Genomic DNA, 14,031 nt, shown 5'->3' on the forward strand with positions numbered 1-14,031 from the left:
GCCTTACGGTTTGTCCTGCACGATGCGTTTTACGAATCCTTACAATTACAATAGGGTTTCAGCATTTCATGCTTGAACCCCTAATAAGAATGAAGGCTTTTTGCCAGTTATAGCGCCACCTGTGGTCCGATCTCCATGAAACTCTGCATGCTTCCTCACCATGTTCTGACACATATGCTCATCAATTTTGGTGAAGTTCTGAGTTTTCATTTGGGATGTATAGGCTTTTTAGTGTATTTTGCCACGCCCCTTTTCTAAATGACCCTGTTACAGCCACCCAAATGCAAAAGTTCAACTTTTTTTCGATAATTATTGATCCAGAGAGTCCAGAGAATTGTCCTAGACTGGTCTGGTTCCGATCGGGCGAAAAACCAGGGACTAGTTCGCAAAAGTAGGTTTTGGACAAAATCCGACATAGCAGAAAATTTCCCCTGCCTACATCCAAATCGGAGATAGCCATTTTGTCCGCCTTGAGCCAAGGATTCCAACGATATAAGACACTTGATCCTGGGACAAGCGGTCTAAGAGTTATGAGTGATTTTGAACTTTTGGTTGCTGTAGCGCCACCTATGGGCCATTCGGGGTCATACTCTGATAGGTTGTCCCCAAATTGAGGCCTACCATCTGGCCAGGTTTCAAGTCTCTAGGCCTTACGGTTTGTCCTGCACGATGCGTTTTACGAATCCTTACAATTACAATAGGGTTTCAGCATTTCATGCTTGAACCCCTAATAAGAATGAAGGCTTTTTGCCAGTTATAGCGCCACCTGTGGTCCGATCTCCATGAAACTCTGCATGCTTCCTCACCATGTTCTGACACATATGCTCATCAATTTTGGTGAAGTTCTGAGTTTTCATTTGGGATGTATAGGCTTTTTAGTGTATTTTGCCACGCCCCTTTTCTAAATGACCCTGTTACAGCCACCCAAATGCAAAAGTTCAACTTTTTTTCGATAATTATTGATCCAGAGAGTCCAGAGAATTGTCCTAGACTGGTCTGGTTCCGATCGGGCGAAAAACCAGGGACTAGTTCGCAAAAGTAGGTTTTGGACAAAATCCGACATAGCAGAAAATTTCCCCTGCCTACATCCAAATCGGAGATAGCCATTTTGTCCGCCTTGAGCCAAGGATTCCAACGATATAAGACACTTGATCCTGGGACAAGCGGTCTAAGAGTTATGAGTGATTTTGAACTTTTGGTTGCTGTAGCGCCACCTATGGGCCATTCGGGGTCATACTCTGATAGGTTGTCCCCAAATTGAGGCCTACCATCTGGCCAGGTTTCAAGTCTCTAGGCCTTACGGTTTGTCCTGCACGATGCGTTTTACGAATCCTTACAATTACAATAGGGTTTCAGCATTTCATGCTTGAACCCCTAATAAGAATGAAGGCTTTTTGCCAGTTATAGCGCCACCTGTGGTCCGATCTCCATGAAACTCTGCATGCTTCCTCACCATGTTCTGACACATATGCTCATCAATTTTGGTGAAGTTCTGAGTTTTCATTTGGGATGTATAGGCTTTTTAGTGTATTTTGCCACGCCCCTTTTCTAAATGACCCTGTTACAGCCACCCAAATGCAAAAGTTCAACTTTTTTTCGATAATTATTGATCTAGAGAGTCCAGAGAATTGTCCTAGACTGGTCTGGTTCCGATCGGGCGAAAAACCAGGGACTAGTTCGCAAAAGTAGGTTTTGGACAAAATCCGACATAGCAGAAAATTTCCCCTGCCTACATCCAAATCGGAGATAGCCATTTTGTCCGCCTTGAGCCAAGGATTCCAACGATATAAGACACTTGATCCTGGGACAAGCGGTCTAAGAGTTATGAGTGATTTTGAACTTTTGGTTGCTGTAGCGCCACCTATGGGCCATTCGGGGTCATACTCTGATAGGTTGTCCCCAAATTGAGGCCTACCATCTGGCCAGGTTTCAAGTCTCTAGGCCTTACGGTTTGTCCTGCACGATGCGTTTTACGAATCCTTACAATTACAATAGGGTTTCAGCATTTCATGCTTGAACCCCTAATAAGAATGAAGGCTTTTTGCCAGTTATAGCGCCACCTGTGGTCCGATCTCCATGAAACTCTGCATGCTTCCTCACCATGTTCTGACACATATGCTCATCAATTTTGGTGAAGTTCTGAGTTTTCATTTGGGATGTATAGGCTTTTTAGTGTATTTTGCCACGCCCCTTTTCTAAATGACCCTGTTACAGCCACCCAAATGCAAAAGTTCAACTTTTTTTCGATAATTATTGATCCAGAGAGTCCAGAGAATTGTCCTAGACTGGTCTGGTTCCGATCGGGCGAAAAACCAGGGACTAGTTCGCAAAAGTAGGTTTTGGACAAAATCCGACATAGCAGAAAATTTCCCCTGCCTACATCCAAATCGGAGATAGCCATTTTGTCCGCCTTGAGCCAAGGATTCCAACGATATAAGACACTTGATCCTGGGACAAGCGGTCTAAGAGTTATGAGTGATTTTGAACTTTTGGTTGCTGTAGCGCCACCTATGGGCCATTCGGGGTCATACTCTGATAGGTTGTCCCCAAATTGAGGCCTACCATCTGGCCAGGTTTCAAGTCTCTAGGCCTTACGGTTTGTCCTGCACGATGCGTTTTACGAATCCTTACAATTACAATAGGGTTTCAGCATTTCATGCTTGAACCCCTAATAAGAATGAAGGCTTTTTGCCAGTTATAGCGCCACCTGTGGTCCGATCTCCATGAAACTCTGCATGCTTCCTCACCATGTTCTGACACATATGCTCATCAATTTTGGTGAAGTTCTGAGTTTTCATTTGGGATGTATAGGCTTTTTAGTGTATTTTGCCACGCCCCTTTTCTAAATGACCCTGTTACAGCCACCCAAATGCAAAAGTTCAACTTTTTTTCGATAATTATTGATCCAGAGAGTCCAGAGAATTGTCCTAGACTGGTCTGGTTCCGATCGGGCGAAAAACCAGGGACTAGTTCGCAAAAGTAGGTTTTGGACAAAATCCGACATAGCAGAAAATTTCCCCTGCCTACATCCAAATCGGAGATAGCCATTTTGTCCGCCTTGAGCCAAGGATTCCAACGATATAAGACACTTGATCCTGGGACAAGCGGTCTAAGAGTTATGAGTGATTTTGAACTTTTGGTTGCTGTAGCGCCACCTATGGGCCATTCGGGGTCATACTCTGATAGGTTGTCCCCAAATTGAGGCCTACCATCTGGCCAGGTTTCAAGTCTCTAGGCCTTACGGTTTGTCCTGCACGATGCGTTTTACGAATCCTTACAATTACAATAGGGTTTCAGCATTTCATGCTTGAACCCCTAATAAGAATGAAGGCTTTTTGCCAGTTATAGCGCCACCTGTGGTCCGATCTCCATGAAACTCTGCATGCTTCCTCACCATGTTCTGACACATATGCTCATCAATTTTGGTGAAGTTCTGAGTTTTCATTTGGGATGTATAGGCTTTTTAGTGTATTTTGCCACGCCCCTTTTCTAAATGACCCTGTTACAGCCACCCAAATGCAAAAGTTCAACTTTTTTTCGATAATTATTGATCTAGAGAGTCCAGAGAATTGTCCTAGACTGGTCTGGTTCCGATCGGGCGAAAAACCAGGGACTAGTTCGCAAAAGTAGGTTTTGGACAAAATCCGACATAGCAGAAAATTTCCCCTGCCTACATCCAAATCGGAGATAGCCATTTTGTCCGCCTTGAGCCAAGGATTCCAACGATATAAGACACTTGATCCTGGGACAAGCGGTCTAAGAGTTATGAGTGATTTTGAACTTTTGGTTGCTGTAGCGCCACCTATGGGCCATTCGGGGTCATACTCTGATAGGTTGTCCCCAAATTGAGGCCTACCATCTGGCCAGGTTTCAAGTCTCTAGGCCTTACGGTTTGTCCTGCACGATGCGTTTTACGAATCCTTACAATTACAATAGGGTTTCAGCATTTCATGCTTGAACCCCTAATAAGAATGAAGGCTTTTTGCCAGTTATAGCGCCACCTGTGGTCCGATCTCCATGAAACTCTGCATGCTTCCTCACCATGTTCTGACACATATGCTCATCAATTTTGGTGAAGTTCTGAGTTTTCATTTGGGATGTATAGGCTTTTTAGTGTATTTTGCCACGCCCCTTTTCTAAATGACCCTGTTACAGCCACCCAAATGCAAAAGTTCAACTTTTTTTCGATAATTATTGATCTAGAGAGTCCAGAGAATTGTCCTAGACTGGTCTGGTTCCGATCGGGCGAAAAACCAGGGACTAGTTCGCAAAAGTAGGTTTTGGACAAAATCCGACATAGCAGAAAATTTCCCCTGCCTACATCCAAATCGGAGATAGCCATTTTGTCCGCCTTGAGCCAAGGATTCCAACGATATAAGACACTTGATCCTGGGACAAGCGGTCTAAGAGTTATGAGTGATTTTGAACTTTTGGTTGCTGTAGCGCCACCTATGGGCCATTCGGGGTCATACTCTGATAGGTTGTCCCCAAATTGAGGCCTACCATCTGGCCAGGTTTCAAGTCTCTAGGCCTTACGGTTTGTCCTGCACGATGCGTTTTACGAATCCTTACAATTACAATAGGGTTTCAGCATTTCATGCTTGAACCCCTAATAAGAATGAAGGCTTTTTGCCAGTTATAGCGCCACCTGTGGTCCGATCTCCATGAAACTCTGCATGCTTCCTCACCATGTTCTGACACATATGCTCATCAATTTTGGTGAAGTTCTGAGTTTTCATTTGGGATGTATAGGCTTTTTAGTGTATTTTGCCACGCCCCTTTTCTAAATGACCCTGTTACAGCCACCCAAATGCAAAAGTTCAACTTTTTTTCGATAATTATTGATCTAGAGAGTCCAGAGAATTGTCCTAGACTGGTCTGGTTCCGATCGGGCGAAAAACCAGGGACTAGTTCGCAAAAGTAGGTTTTGGACAAAATCCGACATAGCAGAAAATTTCCCCTGCCTACATCCAAATCGGAGATAGCCATTTTGTCCGCCTTGAGCCAAGGATTCCAACGATATAAGACACTTGATCCTGGGACAAGCGGTCTAAGAGTTATGAGTGATTTTGAACTTTTGGTTGCTGTAGCGCCACCTATGGGCCATTCGGGGTCATACTCTGATAGGTTGTCCCCAAATTGAGGCCTACCATCTGGCCAGGTTTCAAGTCTCTAGGCCTTACGGTTTGTCCTGCACGATGCGTTTTACGAATCCTTACAATTACAATAGGGTTTCAGCATTTCATGCTTGAACCCCTAATAAGAATGAAGGCTTTTTGCCAGTTATAGCGCCACCTGTGGTCCGATCTCCATGAAACTCTGCATGCTTCCTCACCATGTTCTGACACATATGCTCATCAATTTTGGTGAAGTTCTGAGTTTTCATTTGGGATGTATAGGCTTTTTAGTGTATTTTGCCACGCCCCTTTTCTAAATGACCCTGTTACAGCCACCCAAATGCAAAAGTTCAACTTTTTTTCGATAATTATTGATCTAGAGAGTCCAGAGAATTGTCCTAGACTGGTCTGGTTCCGATCGGGCGAAAAACCAGGGACTAGTTCGCAAAAGTAGGTTTTGGACAAAATCCGACATAGCAGAAAATTTCCCCTGCCTACATCCAAATCGGAGATAGCCATTTTGTCCGCCTTGAGCCAAGGATTCCAACGATATAAGACACTTGATCCTGGGACAAGCGGTCTAAGAGTTATGAGTGATTTTGAACTTTTGGTTGCTGTAGCGCCACCTATGGGCCATTCGGGGTCATACTCTGATAGGTTGTCCCCAAATTGAGGCCTACCATCTGGCCAGGTTTCAAGTCTCTAGGCCTTACGGTTTGTCCTGCACGATGCGTTTTACGAATCCTTACAATTACAATAGGGTTTCAGCATTTCATGCTTGAACCCCTAATAAGAATGAAGGCTTTTTGCCAGTTATAGCGCCACCTGTGGTCCGATCTCCATGAAACTCTGCATGCTTCCTCACCATGTTCTGACACATATGCTCATCAATTTTGGTGAAGTTCTGAGTTTTCATTTGGGATGTATAGGCTTTTTAGTGTATTTTGCCACGCCCCTTTTCTAAATGACCCTGTTACAGCCACCCAAATGCAAAAGTTCAACTTTTTTTCGATAATTATTGATCTAGAGAGTCCAGAGAATTGTCCTAGACTGGTCTGGTTCCGATCGGGCGAAAAACCAGGGACTAGTTCGCAAAAGTAGGTTTTGGACAAAATCCGACATAGCAGAAAATTTCCCCTGCCTACATCCAAATCGGAGATAGCCATTTTGTCCGCCTTGAGCCAAGGATTCCAACGATATAAGACACTTGATCCTGGGACAAGCGGTCTAAGAGTTATGAGTGATTTTGAACTTTTGGTTGCTGTAGCGCCACCTATGGGCCATTCGGGGTCATACTCTGATAGGTTGTCCCCAAATTGAGGCCTACCATCTGGCCAGGTTTCAAGTCTCTAGGCCTTACGGTTTGTCCTGCACGATGCGTTTTACGAATCCTTACAATTACAATAGGGTTTCAGCATTTCATGCTTGAACCCCTAATAAGAATGAAGGCTTTTTGCCAGTTATAGCGCCACCTGTGGTCCGATCTCCATGAAACTCTGCATGCTTCCTCACCATGTTCTGACACATATGCTCATCAATTTTGGTGAAGTTCTGAGTTTTCATTTGGGATGTATAGGCTTTTTAGTGTATTTTGCCACGCCCCTTTTCTAAATGACCCTGTTACAGCCACCCAAATGCAAAAGTTCAACTTTTTTTCGATAATTATTGATCTAGAGAGTCCAGAGAATTGTCCTAGACTGGTCTGGTTCCGATCGGGCGAAAAACCAGGGACTAGTTCGCAAAAGTAGGTTTTGGACAAAATCCGACATAGCAGAAAATTTCCCCTGCCTACATCCAAATCGGAGATAGCCATTTTGTCCGCCTTGAGCCAAGGATTCCAACGATATAAGACACTTGATCCTGGGACAAGCGGTCTAAGAGTTATGAGTGATTTTGAACTTTTGGTTGCTGTAGCGCCACCTATGGGCCATTCGGGGTCATACTCTGATAGGTTGTCCCCAAATTGAGGCCTACCATCTGGCCAGGTTTCAAGTCTCTAGGCCTTACGGTTTGTCCTGCACGATGCGTTTTACGAATCCTTACAATTACAATAGGGTTTCAGCATTTCATGCTTGAACCCCTAATAAGAATGAAGGCTTTTTGCCAGTTATAGCGCCACCTGTGGTCCGATCTCCATGAAACTCTGCATGCTTCCTCACCATGTTCTGACACATATGCTCATCAATTTTGGTGAAGTTCTGAGTTTTCATTTGGGATGTATAGGCTTTTTAGTGTATTTTGCCACGCCCCTTTTCTAAATGACCCTGTTACAGCCACCCAAATGCAAAAGTTCAACTTTTTTTCGATAATTATTGATCCAGAGAGTCCAGAGAATTGTCCTAGACTGGTCTGGTTCCGATCGGGCGAAAAACCAGGGACTAGTTCGCAAAAGTAGGTTTTGGACAAAATCCGACATAGCAGAAAATTTCCCCTGCCTACATCCAAATCGGAGATAGCCATTTTGTCCGCCTTGAGCCAAGGATTCCAACGATATAAGACACTTGATCCTGGGACAAGCGGTCTAAGAGTTATGAGTGATTTTGAACTTTTGGTTGCTGTAGCGCCACCTATGGGCCATTCGGGGTCATACTCTGATAGGTTGTCCCCAAATTGAGGCCTACCATCTGGCCAGGTTTCAAGTCTCTAGGCCTTACGGTTTGTCCTGCACGATGCGTTTTACGAATCCTTACAATTACAATAGGGTTTCAGCATTTCATGCTTGAACCCCTAATAAGAATGAAGGCTTTTTGCCAGTTATAGCGCCACCTGTGGTCCGATCTCCATGAAACTCTGCATGCTTCCTCACCATGTTCTGACACATATGCTCATCAATTTTGGTGAAGTTCTGAGTTTTCATTTGGGATGTATAGGCTTTTTAGTGTATTTTGCCACGCCCCTTTTCTAAATGACCCTGTTACAGCCACCCAAATGCAAAAGTTCAACTTTTTTTCGATAATTATTGATCCAGAGAGTCCAGAGAATTGTCCTAGACTGGTCTGGTTCCGATCGGGCGAAAAACCAGGGACTAGTTCGCAAAAGTAGGTTTTGGACAAAATCCGACATAGCAGAAAATTTCCCCTGCCTACATCCAAATCGGAGATAGCCATTTTGTCCGCCTTGAGCCAAGGATTCCAACGATATAAGACACTTGATCCTGGGACAAGCGGTCTAAGAGTTATGAGTGATTTTGAACTTTTGGTTGCTGTAGCGCCACCTATGGGCCATTCGGGGTCATACTCTGATAGGTTGTCCCCAAATTGAGGCCTACCATCTGGCCAGGTTTCAAGTCTCTAGGCCTTACGGTTTGTCCTGCACGATGCGTTTTACGAATCCTTACAATTACAATAGGGTTTCAGCATTTCATGCTTGAACCCCTAATAAGAATGAAGGCTTTTTGCCAGTTATAGCGCCACCTGTGGTCCGATCTCCATGAAACTCTGCATGCTTCCTCACCATGTTCTGACACATATGCTCATCAATTTTGGTGAAGTTCTGAGTTTTCATTTGGGATGTATAGGCTTTTTAGTGTATTTTGCCACGCCCCTTTTCTAAATGACCCTGTTACAGCCACCCAAATGCAAAAGTTCAACTTTTTTTCGATAATTATTGATCCAGAGAGTCCAGAGAATTGTCCTAGACTGGTCTGGTTCCGATCGGGCGAAAAACCAGGGACTAGTTCGCAAAAGTAGGTTTTGGACAAAATCCGACATAGCAGAAAATTTCCCCTGCCTACATCCAAATCGGAGATAGCCATTTTGTCCGCCTTGAGCCAAGGATTCCAACGATATAAGACACTTGATCCTGGGACAAGCGGTCTAAGAGTTATGAGTGATTTTGAACTTTTGGTTGCTGTAGCGCCACCTATGGGCCATTCGGGGTCATACTCTGATAGGTTGTCCCCAAATTGAGGCCTACCATCTGGCCAGGTTTCAAGTCTCTAGGCCTTACGGTTTGTCCTGCACGATGCGTTTTACGAATCCTTACAATTACAATAGGGTTTCAGCATTTCATGCTTGAACCCCTAATAAGAATGAAGGCTTTTTGCCAGTTATAGCGCCACCTGTGGTCCGATCTCCATGAAACTCTGCATGCTTCCTCACCATGTTCTGACACATATGCTCATCAATTTTGGTGAAGTTCTGAGTTTTCATTTGGGATGTATAGGCTTTTTAGTGTATTTTGCCACGCCCCTTTTCTAAATGACCCTGTTACAGCCACCCAAATGCAAAAGTTCAACTTTTTTTCGATAATTATTGATCTAGAGAGTCCAGAGAATTGTCCTAGACTGGTCTGGTTCCGATCGGGCGAAAAACCAGGGACTAGTTCGCAAAAGTAGGTTTTGGACAAAATCCGACATAGCAGAAAATTTCCCCTGCCTACATCCAAATCGGAGATAGCCATTTTGTCCGCCTTGAGCCAAGGATTCCAACGATATAAGACACTTGATCCTGGGACAAGCGGTCTAAGAGTTATGAGTGATTTTGAACTTTTGGTTGCTGTAGCGCCACCTATGGGCCATTCGGGGTCATACTCTGATAGGTTGTCCCCAAATTGAGGCCTACCATCTGGCCAGGTTTCAAGTCTCTAGGCCTTACGGTTTGTCCTGCACGATGCGTTTTACGAATCCTTACAATTACAATAGGGTTTCAGCATTTCATGCTTGAACCCCTAATAAGAATGAAGGCTTTTTGCCAGTTATAGCGCCACCTGTGGTCCGATCTCCATGAAACTCTGCATGCTTCCTCACCATGTTCTGACACATATGCTCATCAATTTTGGTGAAGTTCTGAGTTTTCATTTGGGATGTATAGGCTTTTTAGTGTATTTTGCCACGCCCCTTTTCTAAATGACCCTGTTACAGCCACCCAAATGCAAAAGTTCAACTTTTTTTCGATAATTATTGATCTAGAGAGTCCAGAGAATTGTCCTAGACTGGTCTGGTTCCGATCGGGCGAAAAACCAGGGACTAGTTCGCAAAAGTAGGTTTTGGACAAAATCCGACATAGCAGAAAATTTCCCCTGCCTACATCCAAATCGGAGATAGCCATTTTGTCCGCCTTGAGCCAAGGATTCCAACGATATAAGACACTTGATCCTGGGACAAGCGGTCTAAGAGTTATGAGTGATTTTGAACTTTTGGTTGCTGTAGCGCCACCTATGGGCCATTCGGGGTCATACTCTGATAGGTTGTCCCCAAATTGAGGCCTACCATCTGGCCAGGTTTCAAGTCTCTAGGCCTTACGGTTTGTCCTGCACGATGCGTTTTACGAATCCTTACAATTACAATAGGGTTTCAGCATTTCATGCTTGAACCCCTAATAAGAATGAAGGCTTTTTGCCAGTTATAGCGCCACCTGTGGTCCGATCTCCATGAAACTCTGCATGCTTCCTCACCATGTTCTGACACATATGCTCATCAATTTTGGTGAAGTTCTGAGTTTTCATTTGGGATGTATAGGCTTTTTAGTGTATTTTGCCACGCCCCTTTTCTAAATGACCCTGTTACAGCCACCCAAATGCAAAAGTTCAACTTTTTTTCGATAATTATTGATCTAGAGAGTCCAGAGAATTGTCCTAGACTGGTCTGGTTCCGATCGGGCGAAAAACCAGGGACTAGTTCGCAAAAGTAGGTTTTGGACAAAATCCGACATAGCAGAAAATTTCCCCTGCCTACATCCAAATCGGAGATAGCCATTTTGTCCGCCTTGAGCCAAGGATTCCAACGATATAAGACACTTGATCCTGGGACAAGCGGTCTAAGAGTTATGAGTGATTTTGAACTTTTGGTTGCTGTAGCGCCACCTATGGGCCATTCGGGGTCATACTCTGATAGGTTGTCCCCAAATTGAGGCCTACCATCTGGCCAGGTTTCAAGTCTCTAGGCCTTACGGTTTGTCCTGCACGATGCGTTTTACGAATCCTTACAATTACAATAGGGTTTCAGCATTTCATGCTTGAACCCCTAATAAGAATGAAGGCTTTTTGCCAGTTATAGCGCCACCTGTGGTCCGATCTCCATGAAACTCTGCATGCTTCCTCACCATGTTCTGACACATATGCTCATCAATTTTGGTGAAGTTCTGAGTTTTCATTTGGGATGTATAGGCTTTTTAGTGTATTTTGCCACGCCCCTTTTCTAAATGACCCTGTTACAGCCACCCAAATGCAAAAGTTCAACTTTTTTTCGATAATTATTGATCCAGAGAGTCCAGAGAATTGTCCTAGACTGGTCTGGTTCCGATCGGGCGAAAAACCAGGGACTAGTTCGCAAAAGTAGGTTTTGGACAAAATCCGACATAGCAGAAAATTTCCCCTGCCTACATCCAAATCGGAGATAGCCATTTTGTCCGCCTTGAGCCAAGGATTCCAACGATATAAGACACTTGATCCTGGGACAAGCGGTCTAAGAGTTATGAGTGATTTTGAACTTTTGGTTGCTGTAGCGCCACCTATGGGCCATTCGGGGTCATACTCTGATAGGTTGTCCCCAAATTGAGGCCTACCATCTGGCCAGGTTTCAAGTCTCTAGGCCTTACGGTTTGTCCTGCACGATGCGTTTTACGAATCCTTACAATTACAATAGGGTTTCAGCATTTCATGCTTGAACCCCTAATAAGAATGAAGGCTTTTTGCCAGTTATAGCGCCACCTGTGGTCCGATCTCCATGAAACTCTGCATGCTTCCTCACCATGTTCTGACACATATGCTCATCAATTTTGGTGAAGTTCTGAGTTTTCATTTGGGATGTATAGGCTTTTTAGTGTATTTTGCCACGCCCCTTTTCTAAATGACCCTGTTACAGCCACCCAAATGCAAAAGTTCAACTTTTTTTCGATAATTATTGATCCAGAGAGTCCAGAGAATTGTCCTAGACTGGTCTGGTTCCGATCGGGCGAAAAACCAGGGACTAGTTCGCAAAAGTAGGTTTTGGACAAAATCCGACATAGCAGAAAATTTCCCCTGCCTACATCCAAATCGGAGATAGCCATTTTGTCCGCCTTGAGCCAAGGATTCCAACGATATAAGACACTTGATCCTGGGACAAGCGGTCTAAGAGTTATGAGTGATTTTGAACTTTTGGTTGCTGTAGCGCCACCTATGGGCCATTCGGGGTCATACTCTGATAGGTTGTCCCCAAATTGAGGCCTACCATCTGGCCAGGTTTCAAGTCTCTAGGCCTTACGGTTTGTCCTGCACGATGCGTTTTACGAATCCTTACAATTACAATAGGGTTTCAGCATTTCATGCTTGAACCCCTAATAAGAATGAAGGCTTTTTGCCAGTTATAGCGCCACCTGTGGTCCGATCTCCATGAAACTCTGCATGCTTCCTCACCATGTTCTGACACATATGCTCATCAATTTTGGTGAAGTTCTGAGTTTTCATTTGGGATGTATAGGCTTTTTAGTGTATTTTGCCACGCCCCTTTTCTAAATGACCCTGTTACAGCCACCCAAATGCAAAAGTTCAACTTTTTTTCGATAATTATTGATCTAGAGAGTCCAGAGAATTGTCCTAGACTGGTCTGGTTCCGATCGGGCGAAAAACCAGGGACTAGTTCGCAAAAGTAGGTTTTGGACAAAATCCGACATAGCAGAAAATTTCCCCTGCCTACATCCAAATCGGAGATAGCCATTTTGTCCGCCTTGAGCCAAGGATTCCAACGATATAAGACACTTGATCCTGGGACAAGCGGTCTAAGAGTTATGAGTGATTTTGAACTTTTGGTTGCTGTAGCGCCACCTATGGGCCATTCGGGGTCATACTCTGATAGGTTGTCCCCAAATTGAGGCCTACCATCTGGCCAGGTTTCAAGTCTCTAGGCCTTACGGTTTGTCCTGCACGATGCGTTTTACGAATCCTTACAATTACAATAGGGTTTCAGCATTTCATGCTTGAACCCCTAATAAGAATGAAGGCTTTTTGCCAGTTATAGCGCCACCTGTGGTCCGATCTCCATGAAACTCTGCATGCTTCCTCACCATGTTCTGACACATATGCTCATCAATTTTGGTGAAGTTCTGAGTTTTCATTTGGGATGTATAGGCTTTTTAGTGTATTTTGCCACGCCCCTTTTCTAAATGACCCTGTTACAGCCACCCAAATGCAAAAGTTCAACTTTTTTTCGATAATTATTGATCCAGAGAGTCCAGAGAATTGTCCTAGACTGGTCTGGTTCCAATCGGGCGAAAAACCAGGGACTAGTTCGCAAAAGTAGGTTTTGGACAAAATCCGACATAGCAGAAAATTTCCCCTGCCTACATCCAAATCGGAGATAGCCATTTTGTCCGCCTTGAGCCAAGGATTCCAACGATATAAGACACTTGATCCTGGGACAAGCGGTCTAAGAGTTATGAGTGATTTTGAACTTTTGGTTGCTGTAGCGCCACCTATGGGCCATTCGGGGTCATACTCTGATAGGTTGTCCCCAAATTGAGGCCTACCATCTGGCCAGGTTTCAAGTCTCTAGGCCTTACGGTTTGTCCTGCACGATGCGTTTTACGAATCCTTACAATTACAATAGGGTTTCAGCATTTCATGCTTGAACCCCTAATAAGAATGAAGGCTTTTTGCCAGTTATAGCGCCACCTGTGGTCCGATCTCCATGAAACTCTGCATGCTTCCTCACCATGTTCTGACACATATGCTCATCAATTTTGGTGAAGTTCTGAGTTTTCATTTGGGATGTATAGGCTTTTTAGTGTATTTTGCCACGCCCCTTTTCTAAATGACCCTGTTACAGCCACCCAAATGCAAAAGTTCAACTTTTTTTCGATAATTATTGATCCAGAGAGTCCAGAGAATTGTCCTAGACTGGTCTGGTTCCGATCGGGCGAAAAACCAGGGACTAGTTCGCAAAAGTAGGTTTTGGACAAAATCCGACATAGCAGAAAATTTCCCCTGCCTACATCCA

This window comes from Rutilus rutilus (genome assembly GCF_951802725.1).
Source record: "Rutilus rutilus genome assembly, chromosome: 16".
NCBI lineage: Eukaryota > Metazoa > Chordata > Actinopteri > Cypriniformes > Leuciscidae > Rutilus > Rutilus rutilus.